The sequence below is a fragment of the Podarcis erhardii genome, assembly GCF_964252035.2.
Source record: "Podarcis erhardii genome assembly, chromosome: 1".
NCBI lineage: Eukaryota > Metazoa > Chordata > Lepidosauria > Squamata > Lacertidae > Podarcis > Podarcis erhardii.
The window spans coordinates 109,534,158-109,549,684 of NC_138497.1; positions in this window are offsets into that span (position 1 = coordinate 109,534,158).

Genomic DNA, 15,527 nt, shown 5'->3' on the forward strand with positions numbered 1-15,527 from the left:
ACACGTCCTCCTGTCTTGCACTCTCTACAAAGACCTGAGGAATGAGATCATCACCCCACAAGTACTAACCATCCCAGGGCGCTCAACCACTGCCACAATGTCCTTTCCTTTATCAGATCAAAATAAGCAAATAACAGCAAAGGTTTCTAGGTTCATAGCAGGGACAATCTGAATAAGGGCCACTAACTTAAATTGTGCTCTCTTATCAAACTTCCTTTTCTGCGTATACTGTAATGTTTTACTTTTGCTATGGCCATTGGCTAATGTGATAAAAGGTTTATCTTATCTTACCAAAGAAGAAAATAAAATAAAATTTGGTTTAAGGACGGTGGAGGGTGTGAGTGCTGTGGTTGTGGTGGCCCTCACCCTTTTTCTGATAGGAAATACACTGCAGGTGGGGGGAGGACAAAAATGGGGGGTTGAGTAGGGTTGGTTGGGGTGCGAGAAAGAAATGTCCCTATTTTCAACTGAGGAATGTTGGTGGGTATGCAGTTGGACTTGTCTTCTAAGTGGGTCTGCATATGATTGGCCAGCACCTGCATTTACAGGGCTATGTGCCAGATTCATCTGAATCCCAAAGTGAATTGAGCCAGTTTAGGTGACACTGGGCTTCCACCAAGTCAGATTGAGACAGCCCCGTATTGAGTCAGGTTGGCCCACCCAGAGCACTCTGGGTCTCTCAAGGGGCAGGATGATGGTTGGGAAGAAGGAGAAGTCGTCTGGCTCTTCAAAGAGCAGCACAGGGCTAAGTTTCTAAAAGGACTTTCCAATAGCTCTGTATTTTGGCTGCACACTTGATCCCAACAGAGAAACCCATGTGTGCAGCCACACTGAGCAGGACTGAACCCTCAAGAAACCCGAATCACCCTAAAACCCCTAATTAAACATTAGCTCTGACCCTGAATTGATCTGGGCCAGATCCAGGCAACTATTCCCGTGTGTGTGTGTGTGTGTGTGTGTGTGTGTGTGTACAGCTGTAGTATTGACCACAGCAGTCCACAGAGCTCAAATTGCTTCTATAAAGGATGTTGTGCGCATCCATGCATCAAGACGGTAAATGACCGTACACGGGACGACATTTGATCTGGACTTTTTACAGAGATAACGTTGCTTACCCACACATTGCCTGATTCTCTCTCCCCCCCCCCAACACCTGTATGCTTCAGTGCCCATTTGCTCCTGATAGCAAATATGTCAAAATCAACACCAGCAGCTTAGTAATGGGGTAAGGAGACAGGAAGCACAAGTGACTTGCTCTTCCTGCTCATCATGTATCTTTGCAATGTCCTCTGTTTAATTTCCACATCTGTCCCTTGGGTCAATTCTGCAAGCTGTCCGCACATTGGGAGACTGCACAGCTAATGGCAAAGGCAGATGTGGAGGTTCTACCTAAGTCAATGGGGAAAAGGAAGCAGAGGCTATTGTACCTTAGCAGACTATTGGAAATGATTTTTTAAAAATGTGCAACTAGCTCTATCAGCTCTGTTGGACATATCTGGCCATTAACGTACTCTACACAGTCCATGAAACATTGGTGGAGCAGCACGTGCAAAGGAGGTGGAATGGAAGAGCAAGTCTAATCAGGTGTGGGGCGAAACATAAAGTCTCCTAAGATCTGCTTTGTGGTTTGCCATCAGAATGGCTTATTTATTTCAAAGCATTCTATGCCTCTTTCCCCAGGGCGTACACTTTGGGGCGTGGCCATATTCCAGAGCTAGGGCATCTGATCATGAAGAAGACCCCAGGTTCAGTCCCCAGGTAGGGCTGCGAAAGTCTCCTGCCCCAAACTCTGGAAAGTCACTGCCGGCCAAAGCATGCATTACTGAGCTCAGTGGACCCAGTGGTCTGGCTTGGCAGAAGGCAGTTTCCTATGTACATCAGGTGTTTACAAAGAACAGACAACATCTCTCTAACGTAAAAAGAAATATCATTTATAGTCCCCAGGGCCACTCAAACCAAGTGCTCTTGATCAACATGTTTGTTTCTTTGTTGACACACTTGGCTAGCTGAATAGTGTTTCAGTAGTGACTGGTTTCTACAAGCCATTTCCCCTGAAGACCAGCATTTCGCTCAAACTGCGCTGGGGACTGCCATTGTTTCAATCTGTGTGCGCCCAAAGGGGTTTGATGCCACTTGTCATGCTGATGTGTTGTGCTGCCCTATCTTTGCAGCATTTTAAGACATTTCTCAAAACATTTCCTTCCTATTCCCCCCTCCCAACCCCTGCCACCACCAGTGGGGATATTCTTGATCTGCAGCTGGAACCATTTTCTTGCAAAATCCCCAGGGTGTGTGTGTGTGTGGACCTTGATAGTGTACAAAAGCTGATCTATTTCTGTAACTTGCATGGACGGGCGCTGAGGTTTTATGGATTTCTGTTTTGCAACAAAGAGAAGAAAGGGCAGGCGGCTGCTTGCTTGGAGCTAGAAGTGCGCCCGACTTTGCCTCACGGTCTGGAAAAATCCAAGGCACCAGATTGCTGGTACCTATAGAAAAAACACATTGGCATCTAGGATTCTGAAAACCTTTTTGCTGTTATGGTGGGCAGTGATGAAGAGCAATGCACACACTCCAGAGATGTGGTCTAGCTGCTTCCTTATCTTTTGATCAGGGTCTCTGAGCCATTGGGAGAAGCTGAGCAGGCCAGCCAGCATGAGGAAGGAACAAGCATCACCATGAAGAACATAAGAATACCCTGCGCTACCAGGCCAGTGACCCATTCAGTTCAGCATCCTGTTCTTACAATGGAAGCAGAAACATGAGCACAACAGCCCTCTCCTCTCCTGTTGTTTCCAGCAACTAGTATCTAGAAGCATTTCTGCATCCAATCATGGAGGTAGATCACAGCCATTATGCCTAGTAGCCACCTACACGAATGTCTCTAACTCTCTTTCAAAGCCATCCAAGTTGGTGGACACGGGTGGCGCTGTGGGTTAAACCACAGAGCCTAGGACTTGCCGATCAGAAGGTCGGCGGTTCGAATCCCCGCGACGGGGTGAGCTCCTGTTGCTCAGTCCCTGCTCCTGCCAACCTAGCAGTTCGAAAGCATGTCAAAGTGCAAGTAGATAAATAGGTACCGCTCCGGCGGGAAGGTAATCGGTGTTTCCGTGCACTGCTCTGGTTCACCAGAAGCGGCTTAGTCATGCTGGCCACATGACCCGGAAGCTGTACGCCAGCTCCCTCGGCCAATAAAGCGAGATGAGCGCCGCCACCCCAGAGTCGGCCACGACTGGACCTAATGGTCAGGGGTCCCTTTACCTTTACCTTTAAGTTGGTGGCCATCTCTGCCTCCTTGGGGGGAGGGGAACAAATCCCATAGTTTGACTATGCTCTGTGAAGAGGTACTTTTAAAAATCTGCCCTGAGTCTTCCTATGTCCATCTTCGTTGGATGTCCACAAGTTCCAGCGTTACAAAAGAGGGAGGAAAAAGTTCTCTATCCACTTTCTCCTTGCCAAGCATCATTCTAGGAGTGTATAGCATGTTGCCTCTTACCTGCCTTTGATCTAAACCAGGGCTTCTGGACTACAGCTCCCATCATCCCTAGCTAGCAGAGCTAGTGGTCAGGGATGATGGGAATTGTAGTCCAAAACCAGCTAGCGACCCATGTAAAGGTGGAAAAACTTCTCTATCCAATTTCTTCCTGCCATGTTTGGGAAACGGTAATGGTTAAGTTAAAAGAAAATGAGTGTTATTAAAATTAAGTTGAAAGTAAGGGAAGGATTTGTTGATAAATTAATTAGACATGAGAATACAGAAAGGGGAGGTACGAGGAAGTCGGGAAAGTAAGTTATAAGAAATTAAGAGTTGAAATTATATGTGTTGTTTGTTTTTATTGTTATGTTTTGTTTGTTAATGTCTTGTTTGTCGTGATAAAAATTTGTGGAAATTTCAATAAAAAATTATTATAAAAAAAAAGGAATTGTAGTCCAAAACCAGCTAGCGACCCATGTAAAGGTGGAAAAACTTCTCTATCCAATTTCTTCCTGCCATGTTTGGGAAACGGAAAGCTTAAACTTGGCCACTATAAAGGTTGCTGGCATCAGGGGATTGTAACAGGCAAGAAGGAGAGCTGCTGTTTGTCCGCATCTGCCAGCGTCCATCACCCTGGAGGCAGCCTCACTCTGCCTCACTCACTCTGGGAAGGCCAGCTCGGATTTCTGACAAGTTCCTAAGAATTCTTATGCGCATTCCATAGCCAGATACCTCCAAACGGAAATGGAGGCACACATAAGATCCACTTCAAAACAGGGGGCCTATGTCTAGTATTTTCAAGCAGGAAGGTGTGCATGTGTCTTCCTTTGCAGAGTTTTCCTTCCTCCTGGTTGTAAATAATAATAATTTTATTATTTATATCCCGCCCATCTGGCTGGTTTCCCCAGCCGCTCTGGGAGGCTTCCAGCACGTATAAAAACAGAATAAGAAAGTCCATCCTCACCGATGTAGATCCACAGATAGGCAGCAGGTGGCGCACATTGTGCAATGTCTTTCACGTGGCTCTCTGGCCTTTTCGTAAATGGATTGCAAACAAAACTCAGAAGGATTGTTTCAGTTGATTGGAATATCTACGCCCAATTTCTGCTTGTACTAGGACGTATCTGGCACAAACCACAAGGAGTCCCATGGCACCTTAAAGATGAGCGCATAAAGTTTTTCTGAGTGAGAGATCTCTTCTTCAGATTCCTGGTGGAAGTTTAACCCAGCACAAATTTAATCCAGTAAAATGACCTGATTCAAAGGCGAAAAAGACTTGCTCATACCTAGGCACAGTTGTGTAGAAGTGAGGGTTTTGGCTGCTACACATTGCACCTTTAATACACATTCAAAGCACTGTAGTTTACCCCTCACAGAGTTTCAATTCCAAGCAATGTTTAACAAACTAGAGTGCCCAGTTTTCTATGAAGGGGGCAATGTGCTTCAAATGTGCACATTCAGCTATAAAAACTTTCTGGGCTTCAGCAAAGCCACTACCCCTTAGCTTCCCTACCTTAGGATTGAACATCTAGCACCCAGGATTCTCATCTGAATTATTTTACTGGCCTATTTCCCAAGCTACATTTTGGTATTTGTGGATTATTTATTTATTTATTACCCACTTTTTCACCTTCAGGTTTTTAATGTTATTAAAATATAACATAGAGGCACACACAGCCAGGGCTAGATTTAGGTTTGAAGGTAATGGGGCTTTATATGTCCAGCTGTCCTTTGTCAACAACAAATTGTCGCTGTTTTTTGTGTTGAATATATGCTATATGGTAATTTATGGACCTAATAGGTATCTAAAGCTATTTGCACATAATAAAAGGAAATACACATTAATATTTATGCTAAGATTCAGGTAGGTAGCCGTGTTGGTCTGACGCAGTTGAAATAAATAACTGAACATAAGCAATTGAAGTTTAAAAGAAGCTGCAACATCTATTAGTCTTAGCATAAATAAATTAAAAAAAATTTAAAAATTGTCCAGTAGCACCTTAGAGACCAACTAAGTTTGTTCTGGCCATAAGTTTCGTGTATACTTCTTCAGATCTGTTTCCTGAAAGAACATGACCTCCTAATACCTCCTTTGTTTTATCCACTTTGTTCTGTTAAATATATCTTACTTATTTGTTCAACTTCTGCCTGAGTCTCCAAGTACCAAAGTGCTAAGGTGCTACTGGACAATTTTTTTTAATTTTTAAATTTATGCTAAGACTAATAGATGTTACAGGGACACGGGTGGCGCTGTGGGTAAAACCTCAGCGCCTAGGATTTGCCGATCGCATGGTTGGCAGTTCGAATCCCCGCGGCGGGGTGCGCTCCCGTCGTTCGGTCCCAGCGCCTGCCAACCTAGCGGTTCGAAAGCATCCCCGGGTGCAAGTAGATAAATAGGGACCGCTTACCAAGCAGGAAGGCAAACGGAGTTTCCGTGTGCTGCGCTGGCTCGCCAGATGCAGCTTGTCACGCTGGCCACATGACCCGGAAGTGTCTGCGGACAGCGCTGGCTCCTGGCCTCTAGAGTGAGATGAGCGCACAACCCTAGAGTCTGTCAAGACTGGCCCGTACGGGCAGGGGTACCTTTACCTTTACCTAATAGATGTTACAGCTTCTTTTAAACTTCAGTTGCTTATGTTCAGTTATTGCACTTCAAGTAGATGCTATAAGTTTCTAAACTAGATGGTAAATGCTCAGCTTATTTCCAGCTATTTCACTTCAGTTCCTTAAATCACTTGTGGCTTAAGTGTTACAACTTAATACTCCAGTTCTTAACCAAGGTGGTACTTTTTGTCAGTTACCCAACCATTTGACAGCCACACTCCTGAGGTACTCCAAATAGTACAACAGATCCAGGGGATCACCACAACCCTCATAACTGGTTTGGGAGTCTTCTCTTTCTATTTTTTTTTTTTTTTTTGAAATATTTTTATTAATTTTACAGAATAAAAAAGAACAAAGAATAAAATACAAAAGTTTCATAAATCATATTTCTTTTACAGAATCTTTTGGACTTCCCCACATCTTCCCGAATCTGCATTATTTATAATACCAATTTCAGCATTTTGTTATCTTATTTCATCACTTATTGTATCTTTCATTTTGTCATGTTACCCTTTTCAATATATTTATAACCCAATGTTCATAATACAAAGTCTTCAGCTATTTATTATCTTATTTCATTACTTATTGTATCTTTCAGTTCATTATTGTATCTTTCAATTTCATGTTACCAAAGTCAAAGTTATTGTGACCATGATCTTATATATTGTGATTAAAACGTAATGCAATAAAGATTTTTCTTAATTTCACCTCTCTTTTCTTGTGCCTTAATTTTAATTTCACCTAATTACCATTGCTGGGGCTAATATTTCCTAAAAAGTGCATTTTCTTAACATTCATACAGCTTATAATATTTTTGTAAATAGTCCTTAAATTTTTTCCAGTCCTCTTCCATTTTTTCTTCTCCCAAGTCTCGGATTCTGCCAGTCATTTCCGCCAGTTCCATATAGTCCATCATCTGCGTCTGCCATTCCTCCAGTGTGGGTAAATCTTGTGTCTTCCAACACTTTGCGATGAGAATTCTTGCTGCTGTTGTAGCATACATAAAAAAGGTTCTATCCTTCTTTAACACATTCTGGTCTACAATGCCCAGAAGGAAGGCCTCCGGTTTCTTAGGCAAGGTATATCTAAATACCTTTTTTAACTCATTATAGATCATTTCCCAAAAGGCCTTCACTTTCGGACATGTCCACCAGAGATGAAAGAACGTCCCTTCCGCCTCTTTACACTTCCAGCATTTATTATCAGACAGGTGATATATCTTAGCAAGCTTGACTGGGGTCATGTACCACCGGTATATCATTTTCATAATATTTTCTTTCAGGGCACTACATGCCGTGAATTTCAATCCGGTGGTCCATAACCTTTCCCAGTCCTCAAACATAATGTTATGTCCAATATCCTGTGCCCACTTTATCATGGCGGATTTGACTGTCTCATCCTGTGTATTCCATTTAAGCAGCAAGTTATACATTCTTGAAAGTAATTTGTCTTTAGGTTCTAACAATTCTGTCTCTAATTTCGATTTTTCCACCTGGAACCCAACCTTTTTGTCTGTTTTGAAAATTTCCCGAATTTGGGCATAATGCAACCAGTCTCGCACCTTACTTTTTACATTTTCAAAACTCTGCAGCTTCCAATTGTCACCATCTTTTTCTATTAATTCCCAATATTTTGGCCAGTAGGCCTCCATGTTAAGTCTCTTGCGTGCCTTGGCCTCTGCCGGTGAAAGCCACCTTGGTGTTTTACTCTCCAATAAGTCTTTATATTTTGTCCAGACCATAAAGATTGCTCTTCTAACAATATGGTTTTTGAACATTTTATGAACTTTAACCTTGTCATACCACAAATACGCATGCCACCCAAAAGCGTTATCAAACCCTTCCAGATCTAGGACATCGGTGTTCTCTAACAAAAACCAGTCTTTCAACCAGCAGAAGGCTGCAGATTCATAATATAACCTCAAGTCTGGCAGGGCAAATCCCCCCCTTTCTTTCGCATCTGTTAGTATTTTAAACTTAATTCGGGGCTTTTTGCCCTGCCAAACAAACTTAGAAATATCCCTCTGCCACTTTCCGAAGCATACCACTTTGTCCACAATCTGCAGGGTCTGAAACAAAAATAACATTTTCGGCAAAACATTCATCTTTATAGCTGCTATTCGGCCTAACAAGGAAAGTTTTAGTCTTGTCCAAGTTTCCAAATCCCTTTTGATTTCTGACCAACATTTCTCATAGTTGTCCTTAAACAAATTCAAGTTTTTAGAAGTCAAGAACACCCCTAAATATTTTACCTTTTTAACCACATTTAATCCTGTCTCTTTCAAAAACTCATCTGTTTCTGTAGACGTTAGGTTCTTAGCTAAGACCTTAGTCTTTTGCTTGTTCAACTTAAATCCCGCCACCCGACCATAATCAGATATTAAATCCAAAACTCTTTTTGTGCTAGAAACTGGCTCCTGTAATGTTAGTACCAAATCATCTGCAAATGCTTTCAGTTTATATTATTTCACTCCGACCTCAATGCCCCGAACTGACCGGTCCCTTCTAATCATATTCAAAAGCACCTCCAGGACCGAGATAAACAATAATGGGGATAGAGGGCACCCTTGTCGTGTCCCTTTTTCAATATTGAATTCCTCCGTCACCACATTGTTTACTATCAATTTAGCTTTTTGGTCTGAATATATTGCTTCTATACCATTTTCAAACCCCCGTCCCACTCCCATCCCTTCCAAATTTTTCTTCATGAACATCCAAGAAATGTTGTCAAAGGCTTTCTCCGCATCAATAAAAATTAACGCCGCTCTAGTGTTAATATTTGTTTGTAAGAGTTCCAAAATGTCAATAATGTTTCTCGTATTGTCAAACAAATGCCTACCCGGGAGAAAGCCTGCTTGGTCCTTGTGAATCACTTCATTCAATACCTTTTTAAATCTATTTGCCAAAATGTCTGCAAAAATTTTGTAATCCACGTTTAGGAGTGAGATGGGACGGTAGTTCTTAAGTTGAGTCTTTTCAGTTTCTGTTTTAGGAATCAATGTGATGAAAGCTTCTTTCCACGGGGAGTCTTCTCTTTCTAGAAGAGCTTTCATCTCCTGACTGGAATGAGACCCAAGTAGATTGCATCCTCACAGCATCTACTTCTCCTAGCTCAGCTGCCCAGTTAACTTCTGTCTGAATACTCTCCCAAGACACTAAAACCTGTCTTCCTATATAAGCTAAGAGACTCCAGATATGAGACTATACTATGAAGCCTCTTGTCTTTGTTGGTTCAAGGAATGGATGACATTAGAGAATTCACATGTTCTAGAATTAGAAGGACATGATAATATTTTTGGCTAGCTGTAGATATTTTCCTCAGAGTGGATGTCATGCAGAGACCAGGACTGACTCACTAACACTCCCTCCCCGAACTTTCTCTCAGACTAAGCCACATCGCTATCTGAATGTTCTCTCAGAAACCTCTCCTTTTATTCTCCCTCACAAAGGGCTGCTCCACCCCTCTCTGACTAGCTGGCTTGGTAGCGAATCAGAGAGAGGCTCCAGCCCTCTGTTGGAATTCTGAGGCACTGCATCACCCGACTATGGTCTGGCTCTGCTGCCTGTCACAGAAGGGGTCAACACCTTCTATTTGTTTATCACATGATCAATCAGATGACCAGGGAGGGGACATTTAGCTCTGTTCCCTCCCTGTGGCTGCTTTAAATTTCCTCTCTCTTTGCCTCTGCATCCCAAATCTGTGTGTGGGGCGGTGTCTTTGCAGGCCATTAAAAATTGTTTTGTAGCACCCCCCCAATGGATAAGATTGCAGCTTAACTGCAAGCAACACTATTTCTTTTTTAATCCCCCATAGTCAGAACTTGAAGTTGGCTACTTTCAATTTACGCAAGCAAAGGACTTTGCACCCTGAGAGTACTTCTGACTGTAGTTTCAGAAAATGAAATTTTAATGGAAAATAATAAGCAGCGGCAAAACAGGAATAATCTCATTTAACTGCAAGTGATTAGAGCACTTAGGCAAAATGTACTAAACATCTGCACCCTCTGATTGCAAACTTGTTAGGCACGCTGAAAAAAGGAAGATAAAATGGGATATAGATGTGATTCGATTCTTTTGATGACAAAACATGAAGTCACTAACATCTTGGCTGGCTGAGGATGCTTTTCCACAGTCAATCATCCTGGCAGACCAAGGCTCAGTAGTCAGACGCGAGTCTTACTGTGTTCAATGAGTGTATAAGATTGCAACCCTAAAAACCTGGAGCAGTTTCATGAACCTGGGCACCATCTTGCTGCACACAGCTTTGTGTTGGGAGATGCTGAAAGGCTGAGTTCATGGTTTCAGCTCCACTATGGAAGGGGAAAACCATGCAGCTCAGAAGCTGTACTACAGACTCCTGAAATGAAGGATTAGCTCCAATCTTACATCAGGAAGCTTCTTCCGTTATTGCCCCTTTAGACTGTACTTTGGTACAGGGTGCTCCAGACTGGCGTTTATCATGAGATCAGTGTTCCTCAAGCAAGCAATAGGAAAGAAAGAAAACCTTTCAGGATGGAACAAAACATGGTGCCTTTGCATTGCCTTTCAGACTCCTCCCCTTAAAAATCCCACTCGTTTCCATGAAGAAGCTCCTTGCTCCATGGACTTTCTTGCTCAAACGTTTCAGTTAAACAACCCAGAGCTGCAGATAGCGATGGAAGGATCTTCCGGCTTCTCTGTTCCTCCCCCCCCCCCATCTGAAATTTAGCACATTTTGTAGCATTTTGTGATTTTTTTGAATTGCTATTTTAAAAAATCCTCATGAAAATTTACCAGCATTTTAGTGCATTCCCCCCCACCCGATAAATACATTTCACTATGTGGTTTTCACTAAGGTACACATTTGTGCAAGCAATTTCCCCTAACATGGTGGATTTTAGTATGTATTTTCACTAATACAGTGGTACCTCGGGTTACAAACGTTTCGGGTTACAAACTCCGCTAACCCAGAAGTAGTACCTCGGGTTGAGAACTTTGCCCCAGGATGAGAACGGAAATAGTGCACCGGCGGCAGCAGGAGGCCCCATTAGCGATATCACGCCTCAGGTTAAGAATGGTTTCGGGTTAAGAACAGACCTCTGGAACGAATTAAGTTTGTAACCCGAGGTACCGCTGTACCTTCATTTTTATGCACACTTTCCTCTGATGTTTTATGTAGTGAACCATCGTGAGCTCTACAGAAGTATGGCGGTATACAAATTAAACAAATCAGCCAATAATATAATGCATTTTTGTAAACATTGGTTGGTTTACAAGACCTGCATTGCAAAATTCAGATGAGTGCGAACTTCAAAGGCCAGCAGTATTTTGGTTTGCCTATTGTTTCATGAAGTGTGGATTTGATTGATTTGGCTTTAAATGTGAACTGTATTGAATTTCTCCTTTACCTCTGGTCGAAAGTGTTCCTTTGCTGCTGCTTTTTGTTGGAGGGCAGGCTGTGGGTGCATCTGCACATTACAGGTCGCTAAACTCCTAGATGTCTCAATTGCTTCATATGAATTTTTCCTGCCCTAGCGGAGGGGGAGAAAAGTCTAAAGGAATTTGGTCTTGGCAGCCTGTGTAAATCATTACAAATCTGACTTCACTCCTTCTTCTAACCAGAGACACAAATCTCTTTTGCTAGAGGGCCTCTCTGATTTGGACTTAAAGCAACAGTACCAATATATTGCAGTTATTATGGGTTAAATCTGGGAGACCTATTAAATCTGCAGTGCCTCATTTACTCAGTTGCTTGGAGCTCCCCCCTGCTGCTCGCAGCCTTTGAATTTGATTTGCTCAGCATGCACAGCCCCCCTCCCCGCTCAAAAGACTTGATCCAAATCTGCCTGTTTAAGTTAAATGTTAAATCTCTATAAGGAAGACCCCAAAGGAACACAGGGCACTAACGTCCTCTTGGTAAGTTTCTAGCAGGGCCCACCAACGAAGAAATCTGTGCATTCTTAGGATTATTTCATTTATTTATTTCATTCCATCTATGAATCACTTCTTTGAAACTTCTTGAACACCACTGTGTTCCACTGTCTTATTTTATGTGGGCATTTGCTTACACATCCCTTCCAAAAGAGGGCACAGATTTGAGTTGAAATTGCACGTGCTTTTTATGTATAAATGCACATTTGGAAATAATTGTTGTAATTTTTAAAATAGAAATACAACCTGCCATTGTTGGGAAGACTATAACCTGGTGACCTTAATGTCTGCTTAGCCTGCTATCAAGGTTCTTCTTTCTCCGTTCTTCTGATTCATTTATCTCTTTTTAAAAAAAATATTTATATTTTTCAATGCTACATTTTTCAAAAACCACATTTTTGGGAATGGTACAGACAGAAGAACCTAGATCCGGCAGTTGGCTGGTTGCCAGGCGCTTGGGAAACATAGCACGTTGGACTTTGCCAGCCCTGTGCTCAGCACTTGGGAAACCCCAACCATATAGCCGGCAATGTTGCTTTCTGCAGGAGACCGGCTGCAAAACTCAGTTCCCCACAGTCCCCAATCCAATGAGCTTCCTTTTACTTTCCATCAGCTACCGTATTTTTTGTTCTATAAGACTCACTTTTTCCCTCCTAAAAAGTAAGGGGAAATGTGTGTGTGTCTTATGGAGCGAATGCAGGCTGCGCAGCTATCCCAGAAGCCAGAACAGCAAGAGGGATTGCTGCTTTCACTGCGCAGTGATCCCTCTTGCTGTTCTGGCTTTCTGAGATTCAAATTTTTTTTCTTCTTGTTTTCCTCCTCCAAAAACTAGGTGTGCCTTATGGTCTGGTGCATCATCTTATAGAGCGAAAAATACGTGATGATGATTAATAATAATAATAATAATAATAATAATAATAATAATAATATATTTATACCCCGCCCATCTGGCTGGGCTTCCCCAGCCACTCAGGGCGACTTCCAACAAGATGTTAAAATACAGCAATGCATCAAACATTAAAAGCTTCCCTAAACAGGGCTGCCTTCAGATGTCTTCTATAAGTCTGGCAGTAGTTGTTCTCTTTGACATCTGGTGGGAGGGCATTCCACAGGGCGGGTGCCACTACTAAGAAAGCCCTCTGCCTGGTTCCCTGTAACTTGGCTTCTCGCAGTGAGGGAGCCCCCAGAAGGCCCTCAGCACTGGACCTCAGTGTCTGGGTAGTGTCACATATGACTTCTGATGTGTGGCAAGTGGCCATGGTTTTGTGACAACAGCCTCACGGGCCAAACTGGGACCTCTACCAGAGGTTTCCCGCTCCTGCAATATAGGATTGTCCTATATTGGGCACATGGGCTGCCTTGCTTTAGTTCCCTACCGAGACTGCAGCCTAAACCCTCATTTATCTGGGAGAAAGCCCCCCCACTTAATTCAATAGGATTTATTTCTGTGAGGACGTGGTTAGGACTGCGCTGTAAGTGTGTATATTATTGCAACTTCACTGCACCAAACTGGAACTGCCGTTGGATTTCGTCACATGTGAAATCTCACATTTCATTCAGAGGTTCCCGCCTAGACCAAACATGCAAGGAATTTCAAGGGAGGTGAAGATCAGATTAAAAGGAACCTTAGGAAGGTTTTGCCATCATAATAGTGGCTAGAAAAGCTGTATCAGTTCAAGGGATCAGAGGTTTGGGCTCTGTTACTGCCAGCTCCTCCCCTGTTTGCAAAGTTATGGAATGGAAGAGACATTGCTGCCAGGCTCCTTGCTGATCCTATATAATCACTCTTTAAATTTGTGCTCTTCTGTGTTGTATTTGCTTTTTTTTTTAGTGTTAACTTTCTCTGAGCTATAATTCCCCCCCTTTAACAATTGGAGCAGCTGAATTCTAATTACATTACCAACAAAAAGCTCATTAACGCTCTTAATTGGCAGCGCTTCCAAAAAACCCTTTTGCTGAATTTAATATTTTCTAAAAGAGTTCCTATCAGAGTTTAATTTAATCGTCAAAAACAGCTTGGCAGAGGCATTTACATAAAGATGTGTCTGCTGTCTGAAAAGTCTTCTCATGGCAAGAGAATCAGGCTGAAACAAAACAAGATAGCTGCACAGCAAGTCAACTCCCTACCTCTGCAGTTTTAGCTCAGTAGACCGGAGGCAGCCAACATGGAGCCCTGCGGATGCTGTTGGATTCCGGGTCCCATCAACCACACCCAGCTTGGCCAAAGATCATGGATGATGGCAGCTGGAATCCAACAACATCTGGATAGCTACCATATTAGGAACAGAGGAAGCTGCCTTGTACTGAGTCAGACTAGCTCTATACTGTCTACACCAGTGGTGGCCAAACTCGGCCCTCCAGCAGTTTTGGGACTACAGTTCCCATCATGCCTGACTACTGGTCCTGTTAGCTAGGGATGATGGGAGTTGTAGTCCCAAAACAGCTGGAGGGCCAAGTTTGGCCATCACTGGTCTACACTGATAGCTCTCCAGGGTTTCAGGCAGGGTTCTCTCCCAGCCCAACCTGGAGATGCTGGGGATTGATGCTCTACCACTGAGTCATGGCCCACCTTTGCTCTTGAACAATCCATTGCTTGATTGCTATTTTTCATGGCAATGATTCATTTGTGCTGCCTGGGCTTCCTTTAATTTCATTGGAGAACAATCCTATGGCCTCCAACAGAGAGTCATGACAGCAAGAGAACCGATCTCCATCTGACCTCAGAGGAGGTCTTACCTCATAAGCCTCCTTTCTCAGGTGCAGAGACTTGAGCTGGGGGGTGAGTGGGTAACAGCAAACAGTGTGTGTGCTGAGGCTAGATCAGGGGATGCAAAGGCCTCAAACTCCCCAGACACATCCTCAGAAAAAGGGAAGACATCAGCCGTGGAGCTGGTTGGAGCTGATTTGGGACTGTGGAGAGGGGAATGCTGGGGGGTGGGACACAGTGTCCTCCCCACATGAAAAGGAGAGGACCAGAGAAAGCCTCTCCTCCTTGCAGAGGGGAGGAGTTGCGAGTGGGAGCTGTTTCCCACGTTGGCAGGGGGCGTTTGGGCCCCTGCCCAGCCGCCCCAGGTGCCGCGCCACGCCCCCGGGTAGCCAACCAACCAGGTGGAGGCTTGAGGGTGGGGTTTCGCCGCTCAAACGCTTCCCGTCCAGTAACCCTTGATAGACTCACCCCTCCCTCAGGTGGTGGAGTCACTCGCTGTGGTTAATCCAATGCCTAAGCCAATACCTCTCACATGCTGTAATCAATAAAGTTGTGGCCTTTTTTAGCCCATTAACCTAATATACCGTGTCCATGTGTCTTTCTTATCCTCAAGTAGGTGGTGGGTCCTTGAATCACAAACAACACCATCATCTGCCATAAGTGAGCCCAGTAAGGCTTTGGATTTGACAGTTCCTCCCCCTGGCATCATAAGCTGCCCCTAGAGGGCAGTAATGTGTTCTCACCAGTGCATTTCACAGCACTTCCCCCACAGCTATTCGCACCAGCACAGATTAATTAGCAGCAGATTGATTTCCATTTGTGCATACGCCGGAGG